This window comes from Lepisma saccharinum, chromosome 5 (genome assembly GCF_977018435.1).
Source record: "Lepisma saccharinum chromosome 5, izLepSacc3.1, whole genome shotgun sequence".
Classification (NCBI taxonomy): domain Eukaryota; kingdom Metazoa; phylum Arthropoda; class Insecta; order Zygentoma; family Lepismatidae; genus Lepisma; species Lepisma saccharinum.
Genome location: NC_139233.1, coordinates 381318 through 394428, shown reverse-complemented (window position 1 = coordinate 394428; position 13111 = coordinate 381318). Strand labels below are relative to the sequence as shown.

Below are 13111 nucleotides of genomic sequence, written 5' to 3'. Positions count from 1 at the left end.
CTGACTGCCTTTACCCCTTAGGGTTTCCCCCAGGTACCCATGTTATTCGATGCTGGGTGGGCACCGGGGCCGCTTCCAACATTAGAAAAGTTCGTCATAAAATTCAAAGTTAACTGGTACAATTAATGTGCAACAAAATCAAAATTGATAATTAAAAAAGTCAAATTAGCTGTATCAATTGATTACACCCAAGATTTCACACTTATGGGGCAAATGACTATCGTTTCAAGATTTGTTGATGTTGAAACCGATTGTGTCGAAGAGCTTGTAGGTAGATACTTTGGGCCCCTAGACAGGATTGTGGTTTAGCGCACCCCCTTCCCCCCGCTCCATCAAGCACCAACATTTTATGTGCGTCCTTTGATTTTTTCTTCTTAAGCCATGGTTTGTGACATGTACATCCTAGAAATTTGAAATGAGGAAACAAAGAACGACTCATTAAATAATATATAGGTTATATTTAAAGATTCTTAGTTTGTATTTCTGATTTTTTAAAAAAAAGTTTAGCACATTTAAGGATATTTCAGTTGTCTTACTGCTTAAAGAACATCTTAATAAACATACTATTACTACTACTTTGATTAATGAAAATTCTAGCAGCGTGATACTGTTGCTCTGAGAAGTGTAACTTTCTCTGTCGCGTAGACTATTAAATATAATTTTCGTTAGAAATTAATTATTATTATAGGCTATTATATAAATATGATAATTTGCTAACGTATCCTTGATGACTGTGTATCGATTCACATTGATATTTCAAACTTAAAAAATGGATGGGGTCTTGCATTCGTGATATGTTGCTACACCACAGTACCTAAGATTTTGTAACTTCTCAAATTAGTTTCATTATTAGGTCAAACCAACTACCACATATTTCCCATATTTGATTCGAAGGTCTTGAAATAGGTTTGTGTGGCTTGTTCATTTTGTCACTTTTCTGGTCTTGAAATTGTAAATCTTCTCTCGGTTTCATTTTTACGTTGTTTGTTTGTTGAAATGTGTAAATAGCATTGCCTGCTACGTATTTGCACCCGTATGAAGATACAAGCTAACAATTATATTTTGCATCGTATTACCAGTGCTGGCGATTGGATTCCAAAACCCGAAGGGGAGGGACAAGGTACCAAAACTGCAGGGGGGGGGGGGCAAAGACAGTATATTTGGTTTAGAATAGTGTTGGGGCAAAAGTGGCAACGGTAACTGCCCCCTCGCCTCCCTTAATCGCCGCCACTGCGTATTACTATCAATGCGGTCTCTAGAACTAGATAATTAGCAACAACATGAGCGAACGATGATTTGTTGAAAGAGATGACAATATTCAAAAACCTTTTATAATGCAAATTCTGATTTCATGTTCCATTTTATGGAGCATCGTGCCTTAGTGTTCAAGGGGGGGGGGGATCTTGAGCAACTAATTTGGATATTGAATTGGCAAAATTACACCAGAGAGAAAATCTGTTTGATTGATTGATTCATTTATTTGGTCAATTTATGCACAATAAGGCTAACCGGGACTGGACCTATAGTTTAAAGTGGGATCCGAATCACCATGTGCCTCCACCGGGTATCGAACCCTTGATTACAAGGTGACAACACTACCACTGCACCGAAGGGAGCACCCCCCAAAAAGTATAATGTAGAACAACCACCAGTCACACAAAGTTCCAAAATATTTACGATGGCACTTTTTGTGAAACTTTGTTCGTACTCCTTTACAGGTGTTAGCAGTGGTGGCGATTAGGGGTGGGGCCAAGGGGGTGCAGTCTCCCCCCACACTTTTTGCCACTTTTGCACCATGTTAACCTCATGTAGCAAGGGAAATTAAACTGTCCTTGCCCCCCCCCCCCTAGTTTTGGAACCCAATTGCCGCCACTGGGTGTGAGTGATACAAATGTTTTCTGCCAAGGAATAAATGTCTGGAATGTCAAATTGATAAAAGTGAAGAACATTTTACGTGCTCCTTGACCAGTTTAGAATCTAAAAGTTGGCAACGGTGACTGCATGACTCATGTATCTGGAGTCGGTGCAAAACCGGAATGAGCGTACACTGAAGATAAGCGAGCTTCGTCTTGCAAGGCCTTCCAGTTACCCATGGGCTTTCAATGATTGACGGGTCAAAACTGAGGTCTACAGTTTTACTTGCCTGCTCGCCAGCCAGGCAGGCCTAGTAAGCGATTCTGGCCGATGTGCAGCTCTTTGTACATAATTTATGTCTATTTGAATGAAATACCTCGTTAAACTGTCAATATATTTTAATTGTTCGACTTTCAAAAAAACTCAAAGCTAGCACATTGATTGGTTAAATGTAGTAAATTATGTAAATACAGTAAAACCTCGTTAATCTGTACCCCAATAAGCTGCACTTTGCTTAATCGGGACACGCAATAGGCACAAAAAGCAGAATGCAAGGTTTTAAATCTGGCTAGAAGTCAACAAGAGAACTTCCCAAAGAAAAGGCAGTCAACCATTGATGAAATTCTGTTTCCCGCAAACTTTGTACTGTACTGTATAGTGCATTTAGGCCTATGCCCTTTAAATACACCATAATAAACGTGTTTTGTTGCTATAAACGGAGTTTCAATGCACTTTCTACTGTTCTTTTAGGTTATTTCAGTTAATCCAGACTTTCGTTAAACCAGTCAACTTATCCCCCCAATTAGTCCGGATTAACGAGGTTTTACTGTATACATATAAATAGTGCTTGTGAGTGGGTTTATAAAACTCACAATTTGAGTATTTGACACAAATTGTTACACAGGCTAAGATAAAGATAGGAAATTCATCCTTGGCAAACCAAATAATGTGTTCCAGCCTTCCTTCTTTGCTACATACACAATTTCTGAAAAAACTTGCAAACGTTTCCAATGATTACCTTACTTTGTTTTTTAATGTCCATTCGTCAGGCACATACACCACCATCACTTCCACCTGTTATTGTACCACACGTAGGACGCTGTTCCTCAATGTCATTCATGAAAGCAAAACAAAATAATCCGTACACAATACACCAGAGAAGACACAATCGGCCGCATACGTACAAAACACGAAGTGTCCACTGAGCAGCTTAGAAGAAGTGTGGCAACCCTGGATGGCCAGGGGTGTGGAGGAGGCAAGGGGAAGCTCCTAACTTGACTGGACAGTTTTCGTGGCGGGAACTCTACTGGGCTTCGAGTGTATACTGCTCGTTTTGCCTGTTCGAGCGAAGAAGCTCTTGATTCCATACACTATCTAGCATCGTCTGTGCAAACTATATGGCACTTCAGCGAAATGCTCTTCCTGCAGCGCTCTAGTACTTACCCCACTTAAAGACAAACTCATTCCACTTTTTTAAGCAAATATTATAAAATCTCTCTTTCAAATATCTGCCTGAATTTTCTTTTGTGAAGAATGTCCAGTATTGGTATCCCAAGTTCCTTAACTCTTGATTCAGTGATTCATTTAATTTATTTTATTTTGCTTTTCTGCCACTTTTGGCTATTGTAGAGATGAGGATGAAAATGATGATGAGTAAACACATTTGGATGAACATAAAAACAAACTTCAGTGTAGAAAAAATATATATTTAACAAAGCAAACATTTACATTTTAACTATCAAGTTGCAAATACTTGACATGTCAATATCCACTCTTTGGTACAAATAAAGTCTCACTTGCAACATCTCATGACTTAAAGATATCGAACTATTAAATTGACCTCAATACATTCCAAGTGATGAACAATCATTAGATTATTACTAAAAATGTTACCAGAAACATGAGAGCTAATAATTTATAAACAAAAAAATACTATGCTCTGTTACAATACATGTATTAATGGCTCATGGAAGCCAACAAAATGGTTTTCTTCTTCTCCTGGAAAGCATACTTGATTACACATTCCTGTAATAAAATATATTTTATTATGACAGTTTCAGAACCTAAAAGATGACTGGAAGTTTGGAAGACTTCACACCAAAGTGGCAAGTGACACTTCACCACATTCTGCACACTCAAATGGTAAGGACCACCTCAACATAACTTGTTGTGCATGCATGAGAGAACAATGTACAGTTGTGCAGTTTCTGTGGGTTGCAGAATTGGACACAGAGAAAGTACATACAGAAAGGCAAGCGGTGGATGGTGATAAGTGTTTGACATCAACAAGGAGCACGCAGGTCGTCCCTTGGGCACTGCAACTAGGACCACTTCAGCATGTGGAGGAGATGGTAAGGTAAAGGTAAAGATCCCCGTGCATATAGCACCACACAATGAAGGCCCTTTTAGGGGACTTGGGGATAGGGTCCCACATATTATCGATCTCAAGACATTTTAGAGGTGATGTGATCGCTCTCGCCACCTTTGCCCCCCAAGGGTTGCCCCCAGGTACCCATTGATTTGAGGCAGGGCGAGCCCCAGAGCCACTTTATGTGGAAAAAGGCTGGAAAAATTCCGACCTTAGATCACTCACCTTGAGAATCAAACTCGGGTCTCCCACGTAGCGGTCAGACACCTATTGACTAGACTACCGTGGCTCACCATGAAGGAGATGAGTTATGCTAACTGAAATGTGTCGATAGACAAAGTAGCCAAGCAGAGAGTTCCTCCCACTGCCTACAACATCATGCACTTCCATAAGTCCTACACCAGATGTCTGATGAACAAAAACATTACAGAGATTTTTCTTCAAGCAGAGGAGGAGAACTTTATCAAACGAATTGTTATGGCAGGCATATCGCAGGTTCACCACTTTCAACCGGAATGAAAGCCTGTTTCCATAGAACAGAAAGTAGGTGTCTCAATGTGCCGGGAGATGCTATGAAAAATAAGCCAAAAAAATCAGGCAAGTATTCACGATCGTGTTTTCTATCCCGTTTGCAATTTATATGCAGACTTACATACATATACAGTACATAGTCACTCAATTAGACGGCCACTGCCTGCTTTTGTTACTTTGATGTGAAATCTCCCATGTTGTATGCTCCTTGACCAAATACATCACAACAACAAAGCCGCAGATTTATAAGCAGCTTTATCGTGTGTGCTTCCTAACTTACACTTACTATTTTTAATCGTAACATGGAAGAGAAATCTATGGAAGCAACACAAGACTTAACTCAAAATAGCCAAACTTACATAAATACACAAAAGCTTCTAAAATATTTGATTACAGGTGGGAGTAGGAGTTAGGATACAATTGAAAAGATTCATCCTTAAGATGGAGAGTAGCATGAAAACAAATAGAAAAATGTTATATTTATCCCGTAAATGAACTGGCATCCAAGAACTAAAAATAATTACATTTTTTAAAAAAGTGGATGCTCAGCATGTCACATTATAAACGCATGTATGAATTATCAAATAAAAATATGCTGTAATCTGCGAACTGGTTGTAGCTTTCAATCACATTATAAAGATACAACACAGTTAAGAATGGGACAGAAACTGGGAAAAGTATGAATTTTACTTACGAGCGTGCACACACACCCAGACACTGATGCTCAAAGAAAAATCATAAAGGTTAAGGATATCAAATCGACTAAAAAAACAATTCCCAAATAATTACACAAATGAAAACAAAAATACAGGTAATCTTTCCACGCAATCACAATATTTCTTTTTATATACCCATAGTTTTCCACAGATGTCTATTATAATCTGTGTAAAAGAAATTAAAAACTCTTAACTCATATTTTACTCATCAATCTTGAAATATAGGTGCATGCAGTCACTTGGATTGCAACACATACACAGACACACATAACACCCAAACATGTAACCTCCAAACAGACTGAGAACATTCATTCATTCATCTTCAGCACAACGGTCAACAATAAAGAATAAATGTTTTTAACTATCGGTACCTTTATCAATACAATAGCATAATGAAAATCTTAAAATAGATTATTACCATACTACAACATCTGGAAAATGCCACTTTACCATTCAGTGTGCGTTTTATTTAACTATATTCAGATAACAGTGCAAGTAATGTGTCACGTATCACATGTGAAACATTCTATGTATATATTTATAGACATAAACATTTTACAATTAATATCTATCTCTCCCCTTGCTTACAATCTACTAGAAGTTGAGGAAATACCAACAGAAGCATTAAAATGTAGCAGATTCCTTCTGACACTTGAACGTATGTATATTAATACAGATTTTTTCCACTGCAACTGTACTATATGAATTCACAAGAATTTTGTTGCAACAAAAAGAAGATCTGAATATTCAATCAATCATCACCTGATCACGAAATAAGAGTGGCCGTGGTGGCTCAGTCGGTAACAGTCTAACCATGCTAAAGGTCCCGGGTTCGATCCCTGGCTGGTTCAAATCTGGGAACTTTTCTAACGTTGGAAGCGGCCCCGGCACCCACCCAGCATCGAATGACATGGGTACCTGGGGGAAACCCTGGGGGGTAAAGGCGGTCAGGGGCATGATGCTGATCACATCACCCCTAACCACGACCGGATCAAGAAACCCCCTATACGCCTTCATGGCATGGTGCTAAGCACAGTGGAGCACTTTACTTTTTTTTTTTTGACCTGATCATGAAATAAACTCATTCTGTACAATACTGGTGCCAAACTAACAAATACTTCATATTACGATATGTTGGCTGCCTCTTCAACGAACAAGCGACCTGTTCAGCTGTGTTCATCAGACATTGTTTAATTTTATGTCTCAAGGTGGCGAATGCTGCTTGCGTTAGAAAGGAATGAGTGTTGGAGACACTGCATCTATGGTAAGAGCATAGTTTCCTCTGCATGCATGATCAAAAGCTGAAAACCCATGAAAAAATGAATGGTTATTTAACAAGAAACACAGGCAGAAGTATACTTTGCAACACTGACACAGGATGGTTGATGTTCCTCCTTCAGATTCTATTTTACAACCCCACCCAGGAAGACGACTGACTAAAAATATTAGTGCCTATGGTGTGGGGTGGGGGTCAGTGAACCAGGGCATTTAGACTCTTTGCAGATGTCCATCAAAAATCAGGGCTGCACAAGAATATCAACTGGAGTTGGTGATTTATGTAATCAATATCAATGATATTGGCCATTATTTGCAGATCAGCTCAACCCTATCAAAAGCTTCCCACAATTATGGAAGTACTAGGTAACGTGGATGACTTTCTCCACCATGTCCTAATCCATAGCTGCTACTGTTTCACCTGCGGAATCTGCAGCGTATGCAGAGTCAAAGGGGATAAGGTGGTAAATGCACTCTTCGACTTGATATAGCAATCATGTTCCAACTTTAAAATTGTAGACCCAGTGTTTCTTAGAGTAGATGATCTAAATTCAGTACAGCTTGGACATTCTATCAATAATGCCGCATTTAGAAAAACTGCATAGGAAGAAATCAGATTCCTCACTTTCAATTCAAGTAGTAATTAGGCATAATGCAATATGATGTTTGGTAAAGGTAAAGTTCCCCGTGAATATAGCACCATGCCATGAAGGGGCACATGTAGGGGATGTGGGGGTAGGGCCTCAATCTCCGCAATTTTGGAGGTGATGTGATCAGCATAATGGTCAGCTGAATTTATCCCCAGAGTTGTCCCCAGGTACTGATTGATTTGAGGCTTGGTGAGCCCCAGAGCTGCTTTTTGTGGGGACAAGGCTGGAAAAATTCCGACCTTAGACCACCCATCCCGAGAATTGAACCCGGGTCTCCCGCGTGGCAGTCAGACACCCTACCAACTAGACCACCACGGCACTGATGTTTGGTTGAGTCTGAATTCTGTTTCAGCATTGTGTTCTTATGCGCCAAGCGTGTTGGGTGTCATTCAAGTAGCACCTGGTGGGAAAAATGATAAACGTGGAACTCGGATGGTACAGGAAAGGAATGGGAAGAAACCTAATGATGCGGATTCGGACATGGCCTTCATCTTGGCCTCCATTCATTGCATAATTAACACTCAGAATAGAACAATAAATGAACATTTGTCACCCACAATTCATTATAATTTCAGAATACAATGCTCGCTTGTAATTTGTACAATAGACTTTCTGCAAAATTAGTGTTCTTAATAACAGAAATGCAATTTACTGGAACACACATTTTATCATTTTGGCAGTGAGAAAAGTGAATGCATATATCTGATTCTTCACAAATTTGCTAAGTGAACGGGAACGTAGATTTGGAAGACGTAAACAATGACTTTGTGATCAGTGTATACTTCCTTCCACATTGATTGATAATAGCAGAAGACCCGAACTGGCAGCAAAAGTGGATACAGAAAATCTGAGCACTCAACCCTTAAATTTAGCACAAACTTGTTTGCTCATGAACCTCAGGTTTTTCTCTACACACATTTCCAATAACTAAAATAGGGTTTCCATGTATGAGAAAACCTCAAGAGCTACAAAATATAAATTTACATAGCACCTAATTATGAAAGTGCAACAATACAACTTTGTTATGAATAATCTTTCAATTATTATTATTATGGACCATCTTCGGGGACTATAATCATTAATACATTTCTATTTTTTTTTTTTAGGAATTCCTACAAGTTACAGAGGACACATATTTTTCAGCAATAAAAACATTTCATACTAATTCTGTAAATAAGGACTTCTAAGAAAGTATTTATAAAATTAACTCCTGCATCAAGGTTACAATCAAGTACTAGATTCTTAGTAAGGAATACCAGGCTGTCCCAGAAGTCCTGCACCATCAGCACACTGAGCTCCAAGAGGTGAAGTTTGCGAGGGTAGGTGGCACCACCGGTAAAGGGCTTTTGGCAAGCATAGAGGACAGGTTCGTTGGATCAAGTGAATGCACGCACAGCATGTGTAGCGAGTGTTCCCGTGAAGTGGGCACAATGAGTGAGGACCAAATTGCACTTCGTGCAGTGCTATGTTTTTTATGAAAAAAAAAACAACTAACAGCACAAGCGGATGCGGAGTAAATTTGTCGTGTGGAGAACGAAGAAGTGGTGAATCGATCGACAGCTTCCCGTTGGTTTAAAAAATTCGCTTCAGGTGATCTACGCCTCGCAGACAAGGCCCGCACGGGGTGACCTCCGATGGACATTAACGAGTCTCTGCAGGATGCTGTGAATGCTACACCACAATCCAGAACACGTGTGTTAGCAAGAGTGGTTGGGGCATCCAAATCGACAGAAAACCGTCGCTTGCATGACATGGATTACACCAATAAACAGCCCCGACAAAGTCCGCACGAGCTGACGGGAGGTGCAGGCCCAGCGCAGAGTTGCAATTTGCCAGAAATTGCTACAAAACCCACGTGAACTTCGTTTTTGGAGGAGAACTGTGACAGGAGACGAGAAGTGGGCATTTCTGAAAACCGTGATACACGTAAACAGTGGGTGAAAAGAAGACAGGAGGCCATCGCCCATGTGAAACAGGACAGATTTTGGAAAAAGCTCATGCTGAGTGTGTGGTGGAATATTGACGGGATTGTCCATTATGAGTTTGTTCCATAAGGTCATGCTGCAACAGGTGAACTGTATTCTGAACAATTACGCCGAGTGTATGCCATTCTGAACGGGAAATACCCGGCATTAACTTACTGCTGCAAAATGACAATGCTCCCAGTCACCGGTCTCGAAGAGTGACCAACACACTAGCTGAGCTTGACGGATTTGAGTTGTTACCTCATCCCGCCTATAGTCTGGAAGTTGCATCATCGGATTACGGTTTGTTTCGCTCTCTCACATTTCCTGTGTGGTCGGCACTTCAATTCATATGATGAGGTAAATTCTGCCTGTCGTGAGTTTTTCAATTCTAAACCTGCCACCTTGTATCGCCATCAGATTGAACTGTTGTTCGCAGAGATGGGTGAAGGTATTTGAACATGGAGGCCTGTACTTTGCTAAATAAAGTCTGTCTTTGTTTCTGATATTCTATGTTTCATTTTCGTCCTTGTATGGTGCAGGACTTCTGGGACAGCTTGGGAGTCAAACTTGATAACCCACCCTCCATTTAAGTTATTAGTGGATAATGAAGTTCTTCCCTAACCGGTCATTGGCAGAAACATACAGGATCATCCGAGCCACAACACGATGGACAAACTTTCACGAGTGTCTTACTCGGTTCCATACTTTTGTGAGTTATCAAGTATTACTCCTGATCTGCTGAATATAATTAGCAATCATCTAATGGTTTTCTCATGGCAAACGTTTGAAGGGTTTACCCTTAAAAATGTAGAAACAACTGCTTGTTTGAAACTTTGCAAATCCTATAAGAACAACGTGGGTGTTCTCAAAATAAAAGGGAGTTTGCACACCAAAATGACATGCTACATATGACATTTGAACTTCACATGCATGCATAGATAGCATAATATTTGCATTTAGTTCAGTTTTCAAGAGGTTTGTAATTTCAGTACAGAGATTCCTTAACATTATTTATTAAAAACTTCACCTTTTAGAACAATTTATCTGTTTTAGAGACGGTCGATTTCGAGTAATGGCAGATCAATATGTATTGCACGCACAATTTCAAAATTCTGCCATACATGGCTTAAAAAAAAAAGGGAAAAAAAGCCATTTCCTTTGCATTTCATTATGCCCTAAAGACACACAGGGAGATGGAGAGTTTAAGCTCCACACATGCTCAGTCTCGGCACCAGTGGAGATAGTGAAGTCAGCATTGTGGGCTGGATACCTTTATCCACTAGAGTCACTCGAGTCCAGGACAATCTAATGCAACACTGTTTCCTTGTATAAATTTCTATACATATAATTTCATTTTCTAGCATTTATCCATCATAAATAATGTTAATTAACGAGACGAGCATGTCATTCAGGTTCTGTAATACCCAATAGGTTATTGGAGTTAGTAAACATTATATCCGTACTCTATCTGTACATCTCTTTGTTAATTGCTCTTTCTTAAAAAACAAAACAAGGAGAAGCACATCTTTACCATATTTACACTCACAAATTATTTCAGCCTCTCTTAACTAAACAAAACAATATCTGCAACTCATCTAGCACAACCAGAATAACACATTTTCAGTCAATTCGTTGCAATTTTTATATCAATCCCACACTGCTGTACAACTACTACTCTCTGTGCACTTGCTTCTCTCTCTACACAAACAACATACTCACATACATATGTAACTTAATAACTTCTACAGTTATGCTTCATTTCCCCTTCTTACAATAAAAACTGCCATTCAGCATAAATGAGTAACATTAGTGAACAAAATATTCTGTGGAATAAGCAAAGAATAAATCCTTAACAAATGCCTCAACAATAAATAATACAACAAATTGAAAACTACTGTTACACTTTTTGATTAATAGCTGTTGGCACAAGAATTTCATTGTATGCAAATAGACACTCAGTGGAATCTCAATCATACATTTTTCAAGGGACCGAGACTAAAGGACTTACAATGTTGTACTGTGGAAACTCAGGGAATATCTTTTTAACAAATAACTGTATTAGGATCAGGAAAGTGAAATGCATTATGCAGGGAAATGTAAAATCCCAAAATAAATTCTATTGCATTCAACTTACTTTAATTCCCTCTGCAGCATTTTTTTGGGTAGAAATATGGAATTACTGGCTACATATTTGTAAAGTATTCCTTTTTACACAAATATATAATAATTCTGTGTGACTTTTGACTTTTTCAATTTTGGTGACTCACTGTCAGCATTCACCAAGTGAATGATCAAAAGGAATAGCCTAATAAAAAAAAATCTCAACAGACACAGAGGTATATTTGTGTAAAGAAAAATTCAGCCTTGTTTGTACTAATTAACTTTTAAATGCTTATTTCTCAAATCAGGATTGAGAAATATAATATGTGTAAAACCCAATACCCCTTACAAATATGTCCTTGGCTCTATACCCTACAATAATGATATTACTTATATTTTTCAAATTACATTTCACTGTGTTGCAATTTTGGGGGAAACCCTGGGGGGTAAAGGCGGTCAGGGGCGTGATGCTGATCACATCACCCCCACTCACGACCGGATCAAGAAAGTGTGGGGCGTTACCCCCACACCCCCTATACACCTTCATGGCGTGGTGCTATGCACAGGGGAACACTTTACCTTTTTTTTTACCTTTTGTGCTGCAATTTTAGGTTATTCACATTTGCTTTTTAAACCAACTTTTATGCTCTGATAGGCTAATTGACTACAGTTTAAAGTGGGATCAAAACAAAATGCAATGTATCTCCACAGGAAATTTGATCCGGGGCCTGTTGATTATAAGGTGACATCAGGGAGGCCCGTAGGTGAATTGAGAAAATGCTCAATAATTAGATGTAAATTATTACGGCATAATGAGCTAAAATTGCTTTGAAGATGCCAAATAAAAATTCATTTCACCTATTAAAAAGTGACCATTGTTATTTTTTCTTTTCTTTTTGACATTTCCATATTACAGTTAACACACTAATTGTGACAAAACTGGCAAATATATACAATTTAAAATTAATTTTATCCAGTTCTAAAAAAAAACAAATTGCAGTGGCTTTTCACTGTAAATCGAATCAGAAATATTACATAATAAATAAAATCTCAAAATATAACAAAAACGGCACTGCCTTTCAGAAAACTATTAAAAATGCTCAAAATAACAGCAAAATTTTCAAACATCCATCGAAAATGACAGAGTGCCTTATTTAATCAATTTTTATATATTCAAGCCATCATTCAAACTTTTTTTAAAAAAAAAAATCATGAAATTTCTTGCCCTATAAATGATGATTAGAGGCATGCATATTTTGTTTTTGACGAAAACATGAAATGTGAAATAACACATTCTAATCTTAATTTTTCATTAAATTAGGCACACACGGGAGATGTACTATGTAGATTTTCAGCGAAAAATGCAGGCTCGACCAGGACTCGAACCTGGGTCTCTGGCAAACTGTGCCATTGCTCTACCACTGAGCTACCGAGCCGGCCTGGCTTCCCCTGCATTTTCGCTGGTGCTGTTTTACCTGTGTAAATCGTCTCTGCAAGTGCTACTGCAACGGGATCTGTTGCGTTTGAAACACTATAGACGTCGACCAGGCACAGGGATTTACCAGTTGTTCTTCAAATAATTCACAATTTAACCAAAGATAATCATGTATCACAAAATCTATTTCTCCCCACAATGCTGTTGGAAAAAAA

At 38.7% G+C, this 13111-nt stretch overlaps 1 long non-coding RNA gene and 1 other non-coding gene across 2 annotated transcripts; both read right to left on the bottom strand.

Moving 5' to 3' along the window:
* Positions 1 to 3539: 3539 nt before the first annotated feature.
* LOC145987593 (uncharacterized) lies at positions 3540 to 8301 on the bottom strand. Its single transcript, XR_014441667.1, has 2 exons — positions 4709 to 8301; positions 3540 to 4590 (listed from the first exon to the last, which is right to left on the bottom strand). It is a non-coding gene; the product is annotated as an uncharacterized LOC145987593 (long non-coding RNA).
* Positions 8302 to 12826: 4525 nt separating this feature from the next.
* TRNAT-AGU (transfer RNA threonine (anticodon AGU)) lies at positions 12827 to 12897 on the bottom strand. Its single transcript has one exon. It is a non-coding gene; the product is annotated as a tRNA-Thr (tRNA).
* Positions 12898 to 13111: the final 214 nt, after the last annotated feature.